This window comes from Scyliorhinus torazame, chromosome 3 (assembly GCF_047496885.1).
Source record: "Scyliorhinus torazame isolate Kashiwa2021f chromosome 3, sScyTor2.1, whole genome shotgun sequence".
NCBI classification, from domain to species: Eukaryota; Metazoa; Chordata; class Chondrichthyes; order Carcharhiniformes; family Scyliorhinidae; genus Scyliorhinus; species Scyliorhinus torazame.
The window spans coordinates 341,388,985-341,406,529 of NC_092709.1; the positions used below are offsets into that span (position 1 = coordinate 341,388,985).

The 17,545-nt window shown below is 49.8% G+C and overlaps 1 long non-coding RNA gene across 2 annotated transcripts in view; it reads right to left on the reverse strand.

Annotated features, from left to right (window-relative positions):
- Window positions 1-15,064, reverse strand: part of LOC140409316 (uncharacterized) — a 40,909-nt gene extending 25,845 nt beyond the window's left edge. Inside the window, exon 1 of one of the 2 annotated variants that reach the window (XR_011940320.1) lies at window positions 14,976-15,064. This is a non-coding gene — a long non-coding RNA (uncharacterized lncRNA). Of the gene's footprint in view, window positions 1-14,924 lie in introns of both variants that reach the window. The other variant, XR_011940319.1, reaches the window with a different exon arrangement.
- Between the last annotated feature and the right edge of the window lie 2,481 nt (window positions 15,065-17,545).

The following is a 17,545-nucleotide window of genomic DNA, read 5'->3' on the forward strand; positions in this document are numbered from 1 at the left end:
GTGGAGTGGGTGTTGAGGGTGGGGTGTGGAGTGGGTGTTGAGGGTGGGGTGTGGAGTGGGTGTTGAGGGTGGGGTGTGGAGTGGGTGTTGACGGTGGGGTGTGGAGTGGGTGTTGAGGGTGGGGTGTGGAGTGGGTGTTGAGGGTGGGGTGTGGAGTGGGTGTTAAGGGTGGGGAGTGGAGTTGGTGTTGAGGGTGGGTTGTGGAGTGGGAGTTGAGGGTGGGGTGTGGAGTGGATGTTGAGGGTGGGGTGTGGAGTGGGTGTTGTGTTTGGGGTGTGGAGTGGGTGTTGAGGGTGGGGTGTGGAGTGGGGTGGGTGTTGAGGGTGGGGTGTGGAGTGGGTGTTGAGGGTGGGTTGTGGAGTGGGTGTTGAGGGTGGGGTGTGGAGTGGGTGTTGAGGGTGGGGTGTGGAGTGGGTGTTGAAGGTGGGGTGTGGAGTGTGTGGGGGGAGTGTTGAGGGTGGGGTGTGGAGTGGGTGTTGAGGGTGGGGTGTGGAGTGGGTGTTGAGGGTGGGGTGTGGAGTGTGTGTTGCGGGTGGGGTGTGGAGTGTGTGGGGGGAGTGTTAAGATTGGGGTGTGGAGTGGGTGTTGAGGGTGGGGTGTGGAGTGGCTGTTGAGGGTGGCATGTGGAGTGGGTGTTGAGGGTGGGGTGTGGAGTGGGTGTTGAGGGTGGGGTGTGGAGTGGGTGTTGAGGGTGGGGTGTGGAGTGTGTGTTGAGTGTGGGGAGTGGAGTTGGTGTTGAGGGTGGGTTGTGGAGTGGGTGTTGAGGGTGGGGTGTGGAGTGGGTGTTGAGGGTGGGGTGTGGAGTGGGTGTTGAGGGTGGGGTATGGAGTGTGTGGGGGGAGTGTTGAGGGTGGGGTGTGGAGTGGGTGGGGAGAGTGTAGAGGGTGGGGTGTGGAGTGGGTGTTGAGGGTGGGGTGTGGCATGGGTGTTGAGGGTGGGTTGTGGAGTGGGTGTTGAGGGTGGGTTGTGGAGTGGGTGTTGAGGGTGCGGTCCTCAAAGGTCCTCCCCTGAATACGGACTTCATAGAAAACTGGGCCTGTTCAGTCCAGGACCACCCCATCAGCCATAAAGCTCCATCACCAAGGTTTTGAGCGTATATGGCACCCCCAGCTCCAAACGCCCGTTCCGACTCACACCATGGTGCCTTTTCTGTGACTCCTGTTGCCGCTGGACCTTGGTACTGAGGCACGGAAAAGGCAAACTCAGCCGAGTCCTGAGTCGTCGACCCATCAAGAGCTCCGCAGGTGTGATGCCGGTCATCGCATGCAGAGTTGTACGATAAGCAAACAAAGTCACCATTAGAAAGTCGGGACGTCCTGCTCAGCTAGCCCATTGGAGGAAGGATGATATGGGGGAGTCCGAACATGCTGACCACTGTTCTGCCACATAAAAGCAGCGAAATCCACACTGGTGAAGGGTATGCCGTTGTCCATCAGCAGGACCTCCAGGATATCATAGGTGTTGAAAGTCCCCCTGCGCTTCTCAATGGTGGCCCTGGACATTGTGGAGGTCAGCCTGCACACCTCCAGCCACTTGGAGTGGGTGTCCACAAGAACTAGGGACATGGACTCGCAAAGTCTGCATCTAGGCGAACCCATGGACGACCTGGCCGTTCCCACAGGTGCAGAGAGGCTGCCGGCAGGAGTTTCTGAAGGCCCCGGCATGCCGGGATGCTTTTCACTACCCTCTCAATGTCCCCATCGACACCCGGCCGCCAAACATAACTCCAGGTCAACATTGCCATTTTCGACGCTCCTGCTAGCCTCCTGCAGCAGGGCCTCCTGACCTTCCTGGGGGATGACCACCCAAGCACCCCACAATATAACGTGATAATCTAGCAAGCCCTAGATTTATGCCCAATTAAAATTGCGTATTTTAAATAAAAGAATTGGGGTCTTTAAAGCAAGCCACAGTCACTGCAGCACAGCCTCATGGGAATTCAGACTGGCCAAGTTTGAATACACATAGAGGTCAGACATGTCCGGACTTGCCCTGTCAATCGGCCATCAAGTGATCATCGATCCAATTGAAATACACCGGCCTATTGTTACAAACCCAGGCCGGGCCAGACTCTCATGCGCCTAGAATTCCCGGCGTTACCTTATTTGGCGAGGGGTACGTGCAAACACAGCCATGGGAGATGGATACCTGGGGCGGGCCCAGGTGATCTGTCAATATCCATTGGCAAAAGGCCACAGGAAGTGGGAAAAGGGCACAAAGCCAGAGGGGGATAGAAACAGACACTCCAGACCCCTCGGGAGCGAAGACTCAGTGTGGGAGGCGACCGATCACATCCAAAGCTTACCAAGCCATCTTTACGGGTAGTATACATTGATCTTGGGCACCTCTAGTATTTTGTGGGTAATATAAGGGTAAACTGTGTTGAACAAATATTGTTGAATTTGAACTTGTGTTTGTGGTTTGTTCTCCGCGTTATTAAAGGCACCTAGGTAAAACCTTTGAGTGAGCAAACTGGTTGAAAGGTATCTGAGGTTTTACAGGTACAACAAACTCCATCCTCCAAACTAAACTTGGAGAACTTCTGAGCGAAAGGCCGAAGAGTCGCTGTGAGGCCCTCCTTGGTACCTGAGCATGTTGCTCAGCAGCATGAGCCGAAACTTCGCCAACACTGGTCTCGCCTTGTCCGCGCACCCGAGTCACCTGTAAGGTGCCCATTTAATTTAGCATCGCAATCATCCCGTTTGCCACAGGTGGGGGCTCTCACGGCCAATGACAGACGGCTGATAGCGCGGCACGGACATGTTTGGTGCCCGGGCGGTGCTGAAGAGTATTCGTAGCCTCCCTGAAGAGGTTGAGCAATGGCTTGTGGTCGGGTACACGTACTGATGGACGTCTTCATGCCGAAAATCACAGCCAAACCTTCCTTCCCTATCCGCGCGTAACGGTGCTTGGCGTCCGCCAGAGTCCTCGAGGTCAGGTCGGGGTACCGGTAGAACAGTTACAAAAACGCTACCTCGTTACATGTGACAATAAAATCAAATCCAAATCACCGATTCCACCTTGGCAACATGACCTGACTCCATCTTAAATCAGCTCATCCGCTGGTGAATTCCTCCTCTATGCCTTTGTTACCTTGATACAACACACTCCTGGCCACCCACATTTTACCCTCTGTAAACCTGAGGCCTTCTAAAACTCTGTAGCCCGTGTCCTAACTCGCACTCAGTTCTGTTTACCTGTCACCCCTGTGCACCCCGGTTAAGTAACATCTCGATTTGAAAATTCTCAACATTGTTTACAAATCCCTCAAATTGCCCGTAAAAGTTAACTCAGGTTCACTCTGAGCGTTTCCAGTGTTTTCTGTTTTCAATTCAGGCTTTCAAAATCTGCAATATTTTATTTTCTTTCCAGTCCCCCCTTTGGCCTCACTCCTCTGCAATCTGCTCCAGCCTTCTGAGATGTCTGCAATCTCCAAACCCTGGTCTCTTGTGCAAAAGGCAGTTGCAACCATCTTTATTCAGTGGATGATCCACCTTGGTCTCCTCCAGAGGTCCCCAGTATCACAGATGCCGATCTTCTGCCGCTAAGGCTCACTCCGCATGATACCAAGAAACGGCTGAAGGCACTGGATACTGCAAAGGCACTGGGCCCAGACAATATTCCGGCAATAGTCCTGAAAACTTGTGCTCCAGAACTTGCCGCACCCCTAGCCAAGCTGTTCCAGTACAGCTACAACACTGGCATCTACCCGGAAATGTGGAAAATTCTCAGGTCTGTCCTGCACAAAAAAAGCAGGTCCAACTTTAGAGTGGTTTCACAGGTCGGCGCACCATCGAGGGCCGAAGGGCCTGTACTGCGCTGTAATGTTCTATGTTAATCCGGCTAATTGCCGTCCCCTTTGTCTACACTTGATTATCAGCAAAATGAAGGAAGGTGCCATTGACAGTGCTGTGAAGTAGCACTTGCTCAGTAATAACCTGCTCACAGGCGCTCAGTTTGAGCTCCACCAGGGTCACTAAGCTCCTGACCTCATTACAGCCTTGGTTCAAATATGGACAAAAAAGCTGAACTCCCGAGGTGACGTGCCTTTCAAATCACGGCAGCATTTGACCGAGCGTAGCCTCAAGGAGTCCGAGCAAAATTGGAGTCATTGGGATTCCGGGGGGTGGGTGGAGGAGGTGGGGGTGGGAGGGAGTATTTCATTGGTTGGAGTCATACCCAGCAGAAATAAAGGTGGTCGTGGTTGTTGGAGGTCAATCATCTCAGGTGCACGACATCACTGCAGGAGTCCCTCAGAGTACTGTCCTAGCTCAACCATCTTCAGCTGCTTCATCAATGACCCTTCCTGGAATCATTATAGTACAGAAGGAGGCCATTCAGCCCATCGGGTCTGCGCCAACTCTCCGAAAGAGCGTCCTACCCCAGCCCAATCCCCCGCCCTATCCTCGCAACCCTGTAGCCCCACCCAACCATCGGACACTTGGGGGCAATTTAGCACGGCCAATCCACCTAACCGGCACATCTTTGGACTCTGGGAGGAAACTGGAGCGCCCGGAGGAAACCCACGCAGACACGGAGAGAAAGTGCAAACTCCACACAGACAGTGACCCAAGGCCGGAATCAAACCCAGGTCCCTGGAGCTGTGATACAGCAATGCTGATCATTATGCCACTGTACCGCCCTCCCATGAGGTCAGAAGTGCGGATGTTCCCTGATGACTGCACAATGTTCAGCACTGTTCGCGACTCCTCAGATACCGAAGCAGTCCATGTCCAAATGCAGCGAGAACTGGACCATATCCTGGCTTGGGCTGACAAGGAGCAAGTGTTAAAGGCAGGATTTGTGTGGCCTCTTCCAGCCCGCAATCGGGATGTTTGTGTGGAAGATGTAAATATTTCCTTACCCTCAAAATGATTTTCCTCAGTTTACAATCATTCCCAGAGCAGGCTTTCTGGTGATTTTTAAAGTAAAGAAGGTTATTTATTATCACACCCTTTCCCTGGATGTTTGAACACAAACCCTCTCACTCGCGCCAGCACATACACAAAGATTATACACAGATTAAATGGAATGGTGTAATTATAAAAGACAATTTTTAACTGCGTCTTTATTTCGATGCAGGCCTCCTCGGTTGAGTCAGTACGTGGTGAGCCTTTTTTAATAAAAGATACAGGCCAGAATGTTCTGGTTGGCCTCGCTGGCGGAATCTTCCGGTCTCGCTGACAGTGAACCCCTGCCATGGGTTTCCTGAGGGGGGGGGGGGGGGGGAGAATGCAGACAACAGGACACCCCCTTGACAGGGGAGGGATCATCACACTGACATCAACATGTGACGCAATTCCCCCCCCCCCCCCCCCCCCCCCCCGATCGCTGACATTTGACGTTGGGAACATCATTTGAATATATTGACATTTAATTGTCGGGCCTCTGCACCTGAATCATCCCCCCCACCCCCCCTCCCGTCAGGAAATCCATCCGCGTTGGTTTGAGGACAGCGGCGTGAATCACGACTGGAATTCCAGGGCGTGCACCTGGTGAGCAGACCTCCCAGGGGAGCCAAGGTTGGAAGGGGGAAGAGAGTCATGCCTGGGCACTGCCCCCCCCCCCCCCCCCCCCCCTCCCAGCAAAGCCCAGGCACTTCCCTAGAACTGTACATGCACTGTCCTCTGGCACGGCCCTGACACTGTCCACTGCACCAAGGGGCACTGCCTGGGCAATGCTAGGGGAAGTGCCGGGAAGCAGCGTCGCAGCCAGTGGCAGGGTGTAGTGCCCGAGGCATTGCCTGTGTGGGAGGGGGCAGCATTCCAGCTCAACCTCTTCTTTGCGCTGGGGTGGGCTTTAAAAATAGTGCCCCGATCTTCGAGGGCCTAAGTTGCTGGTGGGCAGGTGAATCAAGAGGCGTCACAAACAGTGTTACGTGATGGGGCCCGTCCCTTGAGATTTTGTTAGCTATGTCCAGCGTGATACAGCGACGGTAGCTTCAACCACTTTTCCAGTCGGCCATCAGCCTTTGCCGAATTCCAAGGAAATTCCAGCCCCTACTGCTGGCTTTATGCTATCCTGCAACTTTACAAAGGTCTCTGAGTTGAGACATCTGTTCTGGAAACAATAGCTACAGCAGACGTGGACTAATGTAATTTCTCTGGTCTATACAGCCAGCAGGGTACTTTAAGAGATCTTTACCAAACAGTGCAGTGATGAGAGGTTTGAACACTGTACCAAAAACAGGCACCAGCTGTTTTTTCTCTCTCTCTCCCTCATACAATCCCTGCAGTGCAGAAAGAGGCCATTCGGCCCATCGAGGCTGCACCGACCCTCTGAAAGAGCACCCTGACCGGTCTCCCGCACTATCCCTACAATCTCGTAATGCCACCTAACTGGACAACCCTGGACAATAAGGGGCAATTTAGCATGGCCAATCCACCTGACCCGCACGTCTTTGGGCTGTGGGAGGAAACCGGAGGAAAGCCACGCAGGCACGGGGAGAACGTGCAGACTCCACACAGATAGTTACCTAAGGTCGGAATTAAACCAGGTCCCTGCCGCTGTGAGGCAGCAGTGCTAACCACTGTGCCGCCCTTGTGTGCCCATATTTGCAAAGTGTCCATCCTGAGAAGATAAATCTGCTGACATCAACGCAGCATTCGACTAAATACGTCATCGGGGAACCATGGCAAAACTTTTGGGAATAAAACGTGGAAATCTGCGGCACCGAACTACAGCCAGGAAGTCAACTGAACAAAATGGTCACAACGAGACCAGCCAAAGTACAGCTGGCTGTAAACGCTTTTGTTTTAAGACTTAAATCAGGACTTTTTAAAGACTTTTAACAAACGGGAGAGGTTAATACAGGAAATGGACACAGGGTAGAGGGGTAGAGGTGAAAATCCTGGAATCTGATGGAGATACTCAATGTTCTAATGCAGGAAGCTCCAAATTCATTGGTACTGAATTCAAATTCATGTAATGTCCTTCACAAACTCAACATGTGCCGAACAGCTCTGTCTTTCTTTCCATCACTTGCTTTCTACCCGCGAACAGGCGAGCACATGAATTAGGAGCAGGAGTAGGCCATTCGGCCCCTCAAGCCTGCTCCGCCATTCAATAAGATCGTGGCTGATCTGACTGTGGCCTCAACCCCACATTACACCTATCCCCCCCCCCCCCCCCACCCCCCCTCCAACCCCACACGCACACACACACACCCCTCTGACTCACTTTTCATTCAGGAATTTATTTGCCTCTGCCTAAAAAATATGAAATGAAATGAAATGAAAATCGCTTGTTGTCACAAGTAGGCTTCAAATGAAGTTGCTGTGAAAAGCTCCTAGTCGCCACATTCCGGCGCCTGATCGGGGAGGCTGGTACGGGAATTGAACCCGCACTGCTGGCCTTGGTCTGCTTTACAAGCCAGCTGTTTAACCCACTGTGCTAAATATTCATGGACTCTGCCTCCATCACTCTCTAGGGAAAATAGGATGTCATAGTAGTTAGCACTACTGCCTCACTCACAGGGCAAGGGACCCGGGTTCGATTCCGGCTTTGGGTGAGTCTTTGTTGGGTCTGCACGTTCGCCCCGTGTCTGCGTGGGTTTCCTCCGGGTGCTCCGGTTTCTTCCCACAGTCCAAAGATGTGCAAATTTGGTGGATTGGCCATGCTAAATTGCCCCTTCGTGTCCAGGGATATGCAAGTTAGGTGGGGCTACGGGGAGAGGACAGGAGGGTGGGCCTAGGTAGAGTGCTCTTTCAAAGGGTCAGTGTAGACCTGATTGGCCAAATGGCATCCTTCAGCACTGCGGAGATTCTATGGTTCCTTTTACCAAATCTCTGCTATCGCCTTGACATCACATTTCCATGTGGCTACTTGCACCTACAACTTACCAACATGATTTACCAGTGTGTTTACATACTTTTATCTAGAACTTACCGCATTTCCTTTTAGTCCATCTATCCCTCTCTGATACCTCAGTATTTCTTACTTGGATGCTTTCTGCCACTCCCAATTCTCTGCTCAATGCATTTCTCCTTTCTACTTCTATGGCCAGGTTCCCTTTCTCCTTCCATGTTAGGTAGCCGTTAAATCCTCCCCAGCAGCTCTATCAAACTGCCCCATGATGACATTGGCCTGCCCAGCCTAGAAAGGTGTCATGTCCCCTAGAACCAATCCTAATGTCTCAGGAATCTAAAGCCTCCCTCCTGCACCATCTCTCCAGCCACGCATTCATCAGTTCAATCCTCCACTATACTCACTGGCAAGTGGCATTGGCACAAACTGGAGATTGCTAACTTTGAGTTGGAGCTTGTTGGCCTCCTTCCTAGCTCCCTAAAGTCTGCTTGTCGGGCCTCAACCCTCTTTCTGCTTTTGTGTTGCTCTGCCCTGCTCATTCTCTGTCTATCTCCGTCTCTCTCTGTCTCAATATCTGACTCAATTGTTTCTGTCTTCCTCTATTTGGGTCTTCGTTTCCAGTGCTGCTCTCTTTCCGGGTGACAGTATTCTGGGTGATCCTTCTTGTATCTGGGAAGATTCACAGTTTTCCAGCTTGTCTCCTTAAAGCATGTGACTATTTCCTGCAGGCACAATAATTCCAGTGGATGTACAAATCAATGCTTAGGCTTATCAGGATGTTGTGCTGTTCTATAACGGGAAGAGCGGCCTCATCTTTAGCACCTTCCTGAGCGGGGGCTGGAATATTTGGGAGTGCTCACGAGCTTCAGTCAAAGCTGGAATGTATCAACTGCTCTGTGGAGCAAAGCCAAATTAAAAACTCTTGTAATCTCAATGTTATGGAAGACAGCACTCATTTGATTGCATTGACCAGGCTGCTTGCCAACTACTTCTAAAAATAGGAGCAATGCAACCCCTGGGGCCCTAGTTTTATAGCCTGTGGCCTAACATGCTTGCCGGACCCGGGACTTAACATCTTTTGTTTATTTTTTTAGAAAAGTTGAATGGTCATAGCGAAGAAGGAGGCCTATCATCCAAGGGAGCTCCGACTTTGTTTGCCCTATCTTTCCCCCTCGTGTGAGTGTTCCTCAGCTGTACCCGAATTATCTGAAACCCTTGTTCGACTACAGGTCCTCCTTAAAATACTCCCTCAAATCCTTGATTACAATTTAGTTGAGACAGACTTTTTCTCAACCCACTGAAATTGGCCCTCCCCCAATTAAATAATTTTACTCTAATAGCTAACCTAAACCTTATGATCACCAGCCCATGAAAGGGTCGGTTAGCTCAGTTGGCTGGGTGGCCGGTTCGTGATGCTGAGCAGATTCAATTCCTGTACTGGCTGGGGTTATTATGAAGGCCCCAACTTGCTCCTGAGGTGCGGTGACCCTCAGGTTAAATCCCCACCAGTCAGCTCTCAAAAGAGAGCAGCCTCTGGCACTGTGGCAACATTTACACTTAGTCCGTGAAAGTTCCCCGACTGACACTTGTTTGACCTACCACATTTCATTCCAGATTGTTTTGTAACACTGTCCAAATAGTCTTGAGTATCCGGGACTGGCTCAAGTACAATTTTAAAATTGTGTTTCTCGAAGGCATCTCTGGATACTGAAACTTCTGGGATGCACTCTGATTTCCAAAGGGAAGACAGGGCAAAGAACACAGAACCCGCTTGCCTCCGATTAATAATCTCTTAAACTCCTTGAGCACCTTGTTAATGGGCTAGCCAGGGCGAGAGTGCAATTTGCAAGAAGTGAGAAGGGACCCAATCTATCACTTACTGGGATGAAAATCATGCCATACAGGGCACTTTACCCCAAGGTCCGTGCACTAGAACATAGAACATAGGCCAGTACAGCACAGTACAGGCCCTTCGGCCCAAAATGTTGCGCTGACCACTTATCCTAATCTAAGATCAACCTAACCTACACCCCTTCAATTTACCGCTGTCCATGTGCCTGTCCAAGAGTCGCTTAAATGTCCCTAATGACTCTGACTCCACCACCTCCACTGGCAGTGCATTCTACGCACCCACCACTCTCTGTGTAAAGAACCGACCTCTGACATCTCCCCTATACCTTCCTCCAATCACCTTAAAATTATGCCCCCTCGTGACAGCCATTTCCGCCTTGGGGGAAGGTCTCTGGCTATCCACTCTATCCATGGCTCTCATCACCTTGTACACCTCTATCAAGTCATCTCTCTTCCTTCTTCACTCCAGTGAGAAAAGCCTTAGCTCCCTCAACCTTTCTTCATAAGACATGCCCTCCAGTCCAGGCAGCATCCTGGTAAATCTCCTCTGCACCCTCTCCAAAGCATCCGCATCCTTCCTATAATGAGGCGACCAGAACTGGACACAATATTCCAAGTGTGGTCTAACCAGGGTTTTATAAAGCTGCAGCAAAACCCCATGGCTCTTAAACTCAATCCCCCTGTTAATGAAAGCCAACACACCATACACCTTTTTAACAATCCTATCAGCCTGGGTGCCAACTTTGAGGGATCTATTTACGTGGACCCCAAGATCCCTCTGTTCCTCAACACTTCCAAGAATCCTGCCTTTTACCCTGTATTCAGCATTCAAATTTGACCTTCCAAAATGAATCACTTCACATTTATCTAGGTTGAACTCCATCTGCCACTTCTCAGCTCAGCTCTGCACCCTGTCAATATCCTGTTGTAACCTGCAGCAGCCCTCGACACTAACTACAACTCCACCAACCTTTGTGTCATCGCAGATTTACTAGCCCACCCTACCACTTCCTCATCCAAGTCATTTATAAAAACCACAAAGAGCAGAGGTCTCAGCATTGATCCCTGTGGGACACCACTGGTCAACGACCTCCAGGTGGAATACTTTCCATCCACTACCACTCACTGTCTTCTTTCGGCCAGCCAATTCTGTGTCCAGACAGCAAAATTTCCCTGTATCCCAGGCCCCCTGACTTTCTGATTGAGCCTACCATGGGGAACCTTATCAAATGCCTTACTGAAATCCATATACACCACATCTACTGCCCGACCTTCATCAATGTGTCTCGTCACATCCTCAAAGAATTCAACGAGGCTTGTGAGGCATGACCTGCCCCTCACAAAGCCATGCTGACTATCTTTAATCAAACTATGTTTTTCTAAATAATCATAAATCCTATCTCTCAGACCTTTCCAGTATTTTGCTCACCACAAACGTAAGACTGACTGGTCTGTAATTCCCAGGGATTTCCCTATTCCCTTTCTTGAACAGGGGAACAACATTCGCCTCCCTCCAATTATCCAGTATTCCTCCAGTGGAGAGTGAGGATGCAAAGATCATGACCAACGGCACAGCAATCTCCTCCCTTTTTTCCCATAGTAACCTTGGGTATATCCCGTCAGGCCCAGGGGACTTATCTATCCTGATGCTTTTCAAAATTTCCAGCATATCCTCCTTCTTTATATCAACCTGCAACAGCCCTCGACACTATCTACAACTCCACCAACCTTCGTGTCATCGCAAACTTACTAGCCCACCCTTCCACTTCCTCATCCATTCGAGCCTATTGACCTGGTTCACGCTCTTCTCACGAGCAACAAGGTCCCTCTCTCTAGTGAATACTGAAGCAAAATATTCATTTAGGGCCTCCCCTACATCCTCAGACTCTAGGCACAAGTTCCCTCCATCATCCCTGATCGGCCCTACTCTCACTCTGGTCATCCTCTTATTTCTCACATAAGTGAACGCCTTGGGGTTTTCCCTAATCCTTCCTGCCAGGGCTTTTCATGCCCCCTTCTAGATCTCCTAAGTCCATTTTTGAGTTCCTTCCTGGCTACCTTGTAACCCTCTACAGCTGTGCCAGATCCTTGCTTCCTCAGCCTTATGTAAGCTTCCTTCTTCCTCTTGACTAGAAGCTCCACTTCTCTTGTCACCCAAGGTTCCTTCACCTTACCATTCCTTCCTTGTCTCAGTGGGACAAAACTATCCAGCACTCGCAGCAAGTGCTCCTTGAACAACCCCCACATTACTGTTGTGCATTTCCCTGAGAACTCTTCCCACTTTATGCTCCCCAGCTCTTGTCTAATAGAGTATAATGTCCCCTCCCCCAATTAAATACCTTCCGATAATAACTGTTTCTATCCCTCTCCATGACTATGGTAAAGGTCAAGGAGTTGTGGTCACTGTCACCAAAATGCTCTACAACCGAGACATCTGACACCTGGCTTGGTTCGTTGCCAAGCACCAAATCCAATATGGCCTGACACACCTGACAAAATCTGCTCCATCCAAACCATTTGCACTAAGGAGGTTTCAGTCAATATTAGGGAAGTTGAAGTCACCCATGACAACAACTCTGTTACTTCTGCACCTTTCCAAGATCTGCCGCCCAATCTATTCCTCCATCTCTCTGCTGCTATTGGGGGGTCTATAAAAAACTCCCAATAAAGTGACAGCTCCTTTCTTGTTTCTGACTACCACCCGTACTGACTCAGTAGACAAACCCTCCTAGACTACCTCCTTTTCTGCAGCTGCGATGCACTCTCTAATTAACAGTGTAACTCCCCCTCCTCTTTTACCTCCCTCCCTATTCTTCTTAAAACATCTAAACCCCGGAACATCTAACAACCATTCCTGCCCCTGTGAAATCAATGTCTCCGTAATGGCCACAACATCGTACTTCCAAGTATTGACCCATGCTCTAAGTTCATCGCCCTTATTCCTGATACAAAGTTTTAGCATCAACTACTTCCTGTGGTAATGAATTCCACAGGCTCACCACTCTTTGGGTGAAGAAATGTCTCCTTATCTCTGTCCGAAATGGTTTACCCTGAATCCTCAGACTGTGACCCCTGGTTCTGGACATACCCACCATCGGAAACATCTTCCCTGCATCTACCCTGTCCAGTCCTGTTAGAATTTTTAAAGTCTGTATGAGATCCCCCCTCATTCTTCTGAAATCCAGCGAGAACAACCCCAGCCTAGTCAATCTCTCCTCATATGACAGTCCCGCCATCCCTGGAATCAGTCTGGTAAACCTTCGCTGCACTCCCTCGAGAGCAAGAACATCCTTCCTCAGAGAAGGAGACCAAAACTGCACACAATACTCCAAGTGTGGCCTCACCAAGGCCCTGTACAATTGCAGCAACACATCCCTGCTTCTATACTCGAAGCCTCTCACAGTGAAGGCCAACATACCATTAGCCTTCTTTACCGCCTGCTGCACCTGCATGCTTACCTTCAGCGAATGGTGCACATGGACACCCAGGTCCCGCTGCACACTCCCCTCTCAATTTACAACCATGCAGATAGTAGTGAATACTACTTCCAAAGTGAATAACCTCAGACTTATCTAAATTATATTGCACCTGCCATTGATTTACCCACTCGCTATTTGCCTCGCATGTTAAGTTCAATGATTTGTGATATGAAGGTAGAAGTATTCCTTTTAATGTGGTGGAAAACTTAGAAGTGTTTTTATTCACAGTCAACTTCATTGCCTTTTAGCTTATTGAAACCTCTCTGCCAGCTTGAAACCTAAAAGTTTTGTACTGCATTATTTACATTCAATTTCATGGACCACTGCTTTTTAAAAGCCTCTTGATTGACAGGTCCAGGCAGTTTCAAAGGAAGGTTAACCATTGTTAATTAAGGGGTCTATTATCTCTGAAGAACTTCCTCTTTTACGCAGCTGTTTTTCTAACTGCAGCATCTTTAAAGAAGCTATCTCATTGTACTGAAGGGCTTCCTAGAAAAACCAAGTGTCCGGCACATAGCTTCTTTGAACTTGACATGCAAGGGTTTAAAGGCTGCAGGTAGGTAGAGCATCTAAATGACCCCCAGCCCAGGAAAGATCCTCGACCTGAGCCCCTCAAGCCAAATCAAAGCCCTACCCCTGACCCCCCACCTCCCACGAAGGACCCACACGGCACTCTGGAGGCAAGTATACCAGAGGATACCCACCTCCCCCCGGAGCACAAGCCACCATGTCCACGTTTGTCAGGACTTGCACCAATTCACGCCAGCGAGACTGTCGGCTGGGGGGGGGGGGGGGGGGGGGTCACGGCTGGAGCATCCCAGGAGGCAGGTGAAGCGGACTCCCTGACGATAATGATCTGAAATTAGGTTTAATCAGGTGTTTACATGTTCCTGCCAGGTCTGGGCGGGAATCTCATTGAGAGGGGAGGGGGAGGGGGAGGGGTTATTGGGGTGGCGGAAGACTTGCAAATGGTTTGGCGCCCGGTATGAGCCCCATTTTATGCCTCCCACCGGGTCATCGTGATTCCCGCCGCTGGTCAGTGGCCTCGGGGCTTCCCCTTGGTCTCTCGAGCAGTCCAGATTCTGATTGCTCCACCATTGTTCGCCGTGCCTTCAGCTGTCCATGCCCTCAACTCTGGATTCCCCTCCCTCTCTGCCTCGGCCTTGCTTTCCACCGAAAGAATGGTCCTTTAAAACCTAGCTCTCTCACCGAACTTTCTGACCACCCGCGACCCTTCCGTGCCTTAGTGTCGATATTCTTGACAGATTTCACTCCTGCGAATGTCGGGATGTTTTAAGGTAAGGTAAAGTAAAGGTATGCAAGTTATCATTGCATCTCTAAAATCCTTCTTGGGTCCACGAGTTGCAAAATTGCAACATTAATTAATCTCACTCCTGTTGGGGGATCTCACTATGCCCAAATTAGGCGAGCTTTAACTTTCTTAAAAGGAGCGTTAACAGACACACCATATTCCTCCATCGATTTGGATTTTTCTTTTGAGAATTTGATCCTGGTAAAATCATTTACAAGACGGTATGACCCTGTCTTCTCCTAGCCCTGTTTCAAACAGGCGTCTTGCTTTTCAATTAACAAGTTATTTGCAGAGCGGGGGTTGGGGTTGGGGTTGCGGGGGTTGGGGTTGGGGGGGGGGGGGGTGCAGGGGAGAAGGTCAGAGGTCAGGTTGAGAGAGGAGGCCACAGCGAAGTAATTGAAAAGGAAAATCCGGATTAAGACAGGACGTTGTCAGGAAAAGTGGATAATACCTTTTCAAATAAAAAACATTCTAACCTTTCACGTGCGCAGAATATTGAAGAAGCATCAGGAAATAAAGATTCTCACCACATTTCCAGCAGTTTTAAAAGCCAATAAAGTTAATTGAATTTTATGTGCGATATTTCTGACGTTTTTCACAGAGTCTGTCCCTCTCTCCTCAGCCCTTCCCCCTTTCCCATGAGCTAACCCATTCCACCCCACCTCCACCAGCAGTTAGTTTTCTCGGGTCCACGGGCCTGTGCTCTAATTGCCTGGCCGACCTTGTTCTCGGCACACGAACAGGCAGTGACTGTGGTCACCTTAATTCAGTTCAGTTGATCAGGGGTTGGACTGGAACAGAGTGAGAGAGGCAGAGATGGAGAGAGAGAGAGAGAGAGAGGCAAGGAGAAAGACAAACAGCGCGAGAGGAAGTGTGAGAGAGCAGGGACTGAAAGAGAGAGGAAGACAGACTGGCAGAGCAGACCGAAAGAGAGACAATGAACAAGTGGCAAACAGGAGCAGGAGGAGGATAGGCAGAGAAAGATTGCGAGAAAAAGAGAGAGAACAAAGCAGAGAATGAGGGATAATGAGAGAGAGAGAGAAACACAATCTATGAGGGTAACAAAGACAGAGAGACACAACGCAGTAAGAAAGAGAGAGAGAGACAGAGGGGGTGGGGGGATTTTCAGCTCCCCCTGCAGCAGTTCTGCAGCAGTAACACGACCCGTCATTGGGATCTTCCAGTCCTGCCGATGTCGAAGGCATGTTGCACGGCTTGCAAGTCCCACTGCCAGAGAACCCACCGCAGGGGCCACCTTCAACGGGGCCGGAAGATCCCCCTGATGGAAAGGGCCAGAAGATCCCATCCAGAGAAAGATAGTTTTTTTTGTTCGTTCATGGATGTGAGTGGCTGGCTGAGCCAGAGTTTCATGCCCAAGAACGGAGTGTGTGTGTATGAGCGTGGCTGTATGTAGGGGCTAGTTTAGCACAGTGGGCTAAACAGCTAGCTTGTGATGCAGAACAAGGTCAGCAGCGCGGGTTCAATTCCCGTACCGGCCTCCCCGAACAGGTGCCGGAATGTGGCGACTAGGGGCTTTTCACAGTAACTTCATTGAAGCTTACTTGTGACAATAAGCTATTATTATAACGTCCTCCCTGTAATGTGGTGACCAGAACTGCACACCATACTCTAGTGGTGGCCTCATCAGTGTTTTATACAATTCCAATATTATATTACTTTTATATTCTATACCTCTGCCAATGAAGGAGAGCATTCCATATGCTTTCTTTATAACCTTGTCTACTTGAACTGCTGCCTTTAGGGACTGTGCACTTGTACGCCAAGATCTCTCACATTTACTCCTCTGAGCATAATCCCATTTATTGTGTACTCCCTACAACTGTTCAACCTCCCTAAATACATGACCTCACACTTCTCTGTGTTAAATTCCGTCTGCCACTTCACTGCCCACTCCACCAATCGATCCATATCATTCTGGAGATTGTAGCTATCCTCTACACTGTTCACCACTCGGCCAATCTTTGTATCATCTGCAAATTTCCCGAACATGCTCCCCACGTTCCCTTCAAAATCCTTAATATATAACACAAACAGTAAGGGCAGCACAGTGGTTAGCACAGTTGCTTCAAACTGTTGCTTCACAGGGTCCAGGGCCCCAGGTTCGATTCCCGGCTTGGGTCACTGTCTGTGTGGGTTTCCTCCGGGCGCTCCGGTTTCCTCCCACAGTCTAAAGATGTGCAGGTTAGGTGGATTGGCCGTGATAAATTGCCCCTTAGGGTCCAAAAAAGGTCAGGTTGGGTTACTGGTTTACGGGGATAGGGTGGAGGTGTGGGCTTAAGTGGGGTGCTCTTTCCAATGCCCAGTGCCAACTCGATGGGCCGAATGGCCTCATTCTGCCCTGTAAATTGTATGGGTCCCAACACTGAGCCCTGCGGAACACCACTTGAAACAATTTTCCAATTGCAAGGGCAGCCATTGACCATTACCCTTTGCTTCCTGTTACTAAATCAACTTTTTATCCAGTCTGCCACACTGCCCTGTATTCCACAAGCTTTCACATTTGTCCAATGCCTTGTTAAAATCCATCTACACAACGTCCACTGCACGATCTTCATCAACTCTTCTCGACACTTCCTCAAAGAATTCAATCACATTTGTGAGGCAAGACCTTCTCTTAACAAATCCATGATGACTATCCCTGCTAAGCTGCTAAAGATGGTTGGGCCTAGGACACTATCCTGAGGAACCCCATGTTCTGGAGCTGAGATGATTGACCTACAACCACCACAACCATCTTCCTTTGTGCCAGGTATGACCCCAACCAGCGGAGAGCTTTCCCCCTGATTCCCATTGACTCCAGCTTTGGTAGGTCTCCTTGATGCCATATTTGGTCAAATGTTGCCTTGATGTCAAGGGCAGTCACTCTCACCTCACCTCTGGCACTCAGTTATTTCGTCCATGCTTGAACCAAGGCTGAAATGAGGTCAGGTGCTGAGTAACCCTGGTGGAACATAAACTGAGTAAGTGTCGCTTGGTAGTACTGTTGATGACTCCTTCCATCACTTTGCTGATGTTAGTGGGGAGACTGATAGGGCAGTAATTGGCTGGGTTAGATTTGTCCTGTTTCTTAATCGCA